The sequence below is a fragment of the Chanodichthys erythropterus genome, chromosome 3 (assembly GCF_024489055.1).
Source record: "Chanodichthys erythropterus isolate Z2021 chromosome 3, ASM2448905v1, whole genome shotgun sequence".
NCBI classification, from domain to species: domain Eukaryota; kingdom Metazoa; phylum Chordata; class Actinopteri; order Cypriniformes; family Xenocyprididae; genus Chanodichthys; species Chanodichthys erythropterus.
This window is the reverse complement of record NC_090223.1, coordinates 4390441-4394397: the sequence shown is the minus strand read 5'-3', so window position 1 is coordinate 4394397 and position 3957 is coordinate 4390441.

Here is a 3957-nt window from a genome sequence, read left to right as displayed (position 1 = left end):
GGTAAGCATACATTTGAGGTAGTGCAAACGGGACCAGACAGTGAGTGTGTGTGAGTGTGGTGTCTTTATGCTGGTGCTGATTGCGGTGCTGATGAGCTTCAGGTGGCGGTGATCAGTAAGCTGGTGATTGAGTGCGTGGGTAAGGGAGTGAGGTGGAACCTGACGTGTCTGAGACAGTACCCCCCCTCCCACGGCCCGCTCCTGAGGGCCACGGACCCCGACGTCGTGGTGGTCTTCCTCTAGGGCGTGGGGCAGGTCTGTCTGGGTGATTGGCGTGGAAGTTCTGTAATAGGATAGGATCAAGGATATCATTCTTGGGAACCCACGAGCGTTCTTCGGGGCCATAGCCTTCCCAGTCGACGAGGTATTCGAGCTGACCACCACGGCGCCGGGAATCCAGGATTTCATGAACCACGTAAGCTGTGCCATCCTCCAGGATGAGTGGAAGGGGGGGCTCGGCGGCTGCCACGTCAGGTTCTGTGGAGGGAACAACAGAAGGGTGGTGAGGCTTAAGCAGTGACACATGGAATGTAAGGTGGATTCTACTATACTGTGCTGGGAGTTGAAGACGGTAGGTGACGGGGTTGATCTGTCGGATGATGGTGAACGGGCCAATGAAGCGGGGACTCAGCTTCTTGCAGGGCAGATGCATCCTGATGTCCCTGGTGGACAGCCAGACCTTCTGCCCCGGTTGGTATACTGGAGCTTCGGAGTGCCGAAGGTGGGCTGTCGCCTTGCGTCTGTGCGGGGCTCTCTGCAGTTGGTAATGAGCTGAGTCCCAAACCCTCTCGCTCTCCCGGAACCAGTAGTCGACTGCGGGGACGTTGGAAGGTTCCCCATCCCAGGGGAACAGTGGGGGTTGGTAGCAGAGTACGCACTGGAAGGGTGTCAGTCCAGTTGTGGCTTGGCGGAGGGAGTTCTGTGCGTACTCGGCCCAACCCAGGTACTGGTTCCAGGAGTTCTGGTGGCCGTGACAGAAGGTACGCAGGAAGCGGCCTATCTCCTTGATCTTGCGTTCCGTCTGCCCGTTCGACTGAGGATGGTATCCCGATGACAGGCTGACGGTCACACCCAGGAGCGAGAAGGCTTTCCAGACATGGGAGACGAATTGGGGTCCTCTGTCGGAGACTATATCTTCAGGTATTCCATAATGATGAAAGACATGATTAAACATTAACTCAGCAGTTGCCATAGCGGTAGGTAGACCCTCCAGGGGTATCAGACGGCAGGACTTCGAGAAGCGGTCTACCACCACCAGGATGCATGCGTTACCGTCAGACTCGGGGAGATCTGTGATGAAGTCCACTCCCAGGTGTGACCAGGGTCTCTCAGGAACGGGCAGAGGTAGGAGCTTGCCGGTGGGAAGATGGCTTGGGCTCTTGGAGATGGCGCACTCCCTGCAGCCCTGCACGTACCTTCTGACATCGTTGGCCATGTTGGGCCACCAGAAGCATTGTTTGAGCAACGAGAGGGTCTCATTGACCCCCGGGGGACCAGTGCCAAGTGAAAAGTGGGTATTGTGCAGGAGTGGAGTGCGACGTGCCCGTGTGACGTATTGCAAGCCTTGGGGGCAACCCGGCGGAGTGCGTGTGGAGGCATTGGAGGAGGGAATGGTTTCTTCGGACCACTGGATGGGGTTCACGAAGATGGACTCCGGCAGGATTGTTTCAGGATCTTCAGGCTTTTCATCAGGGGAATGGAGGCGAGACAGGGCGTCGGCTTTGGTATTTTTTGAACCAGGGCGGTAGGAGATAGAGAAATTAAACCTTGAGAAAAACATGGCCCAGCGAGCTTGGCGCGGGTTGAGTCTCTTGGCAGCCTTCAGATATTCAAGGTTTTTATGATCAGTGAGAACTTGGAAAGGATGAGTAGCCCCCTCCAACTAATGCCTCCACTCCTCGAGGGCAAGCTTGACGGCCAGGAGTTCGCGGTCACCGATGTCGTAATTGACCTCCGCCGGGTTGAGCTTGCGGGAGAAGAAGGCGCATGGATGGAGCCTACTTGGTGTCCCCTGCTGCTGCGAGAGGACCGCTCCCACTCCGGTGGTGGAGGCGTCCACTTCCACGACGAATGGGAGTTCTGGATTGGGGTGGACGAGGAGGGGAGCGGTGGTGAAGGCTCTTTTCAGGGTCTCGAAGGCGTTGGTGGCTTGTTGGGACCAGGACAGAGACTTGGGCTGATTACGGAGTAGGTTGGTTAATGGACTGACGATGGTGCTGTAGTTCTTGATAAACCGGCGGTAGAAGTTGGAGAAACCTAGGAAGCGTTGGAGTTCTTTGATTGAAGATGGAGTGGGCCAGGACTGAATAGCGGAGACCTTCCCCTCGTCCATCCGGATGCCACTGTGATCTATTACGTACCCCAGGAACTGGACAGAGGGCTGGTGAAAGGAGCACTTTTCAGCTTTGAGGAAGAGGGGAAATGCCGTAAGCGTTGGAGGACCTCTGCAACGTGGTGGCGATGTTCGGCCAAGCTCCGGGAGTAGATGAGGAGGTCATCAATATATACTAGAACGAACTTGTGTAGAAACTCCGAGCACCTTGTGTATAAAGTCCTGGAATACAGAGGGGACGTTGACCAGGCCATACGGCATGACGAGATACTCGTAGTGTCAGGTGGGCGTGACAAAGGCGGTCTTCCACTCGTCCCCCTCGCGTATCCGGATGAGGTTGTACGCGCTGCGGAGGTCCAGCTTAGTGAACACAGTGGCACCACGGAGATGTTCCAGGGCCTCGATGTTCGAGGGGAAGCGGGTAGCGGAATTTGACTGATTTTGTTGAGGGCACGGTAATCAATGCAGGGCCTCAAGCCTCCGTCCTTCTTCGCCACAAAAAAGAAGCTTGAAGCAGCAGGGGAAGTAGACGGGCGGATGTAACCTTGGTTGAGGGCCTCTTTGATGTATTCCTCCATGGCCTTCTCCTCCGGTATTGACAGGGGGTAGATGCGTCCCCTGGGCACTGGTTCACCCGGTAGCAGATCGATGGCACAGTCCCATGGCTGGTGTGGAGGAAGCTTGGAGGCGCGTTGCGGGCAGAAAACGTCACTGAAGGGGGCATAGTGCGGGGGAACATCCACGGAGCGTTTCTCGACAGGGCTTTCAATAGAGGTTGCGTTCATGGAGAGAGATTCGGAGAGTGGAGACCTTGGAACAGGAAGCGTTGGGAAGCAATCTGGAAAGCAGTGGTCGCCCCACTTCAGGACTTCGCCCGTGCGCCAGGAGATGGTGGGATTATGTTGTTCGAGCCACGGGCGCCCTAGAACCACATCAGCGGTGGATTCCTCCAGAACCAGCAGATGTATTTTTTCGGAATGTAGAATGCCAACACAGAGTTGAATTGGTCCCACACAATGACGGATGTTCTTACGGCTCAGGGGTTTGCCCGTGATGGAGTGGATTTGATAGTTAACCGGAGACGGGGAGATCTTGAGCTTGAGTTGTCGACAGAGGGCGCCAGAGATGAAATTTCCTGCTGACCCTGAGTCGAGGAGCGCCACCACTGGAACAGAGGTATTTGCAGCAGTAAGAATTACAATAGTTGTGAGTGGTTTCATTTTCTGAATGGAAGGGAAAATAGCACTCACCACGGGCCGAGGAGGACGGGTTGGGCATGTGGAGAGAACATGCCCCGGAGATCCACAATATAAACCTAAGTTCAGAGTTAATCTTCTTTGTCTTTCATTGGAGGTTAGACGTGAATGGTCAATTTGCATAGGCTCGGTGGCTGGTTCTGGGGAGCTGACGGGTTCTGACCGGCGGAGGAGGTTGGTGGCAGATGACTGGCCCTGGTGCTCGAGGAGACACGACTGCATACGAGAACCCACGCTGATGGCGAGTTGGATGAAGCGTTCAAGTCCCATTGAGTCCTCGTATGCAGCGAGATGCAGCCGCACGTTGGGTTCCAATCCTTGACGGAAAGAGGTGATGAGGGCTTGTTCATTCCATCCGCTGGTGGCGGC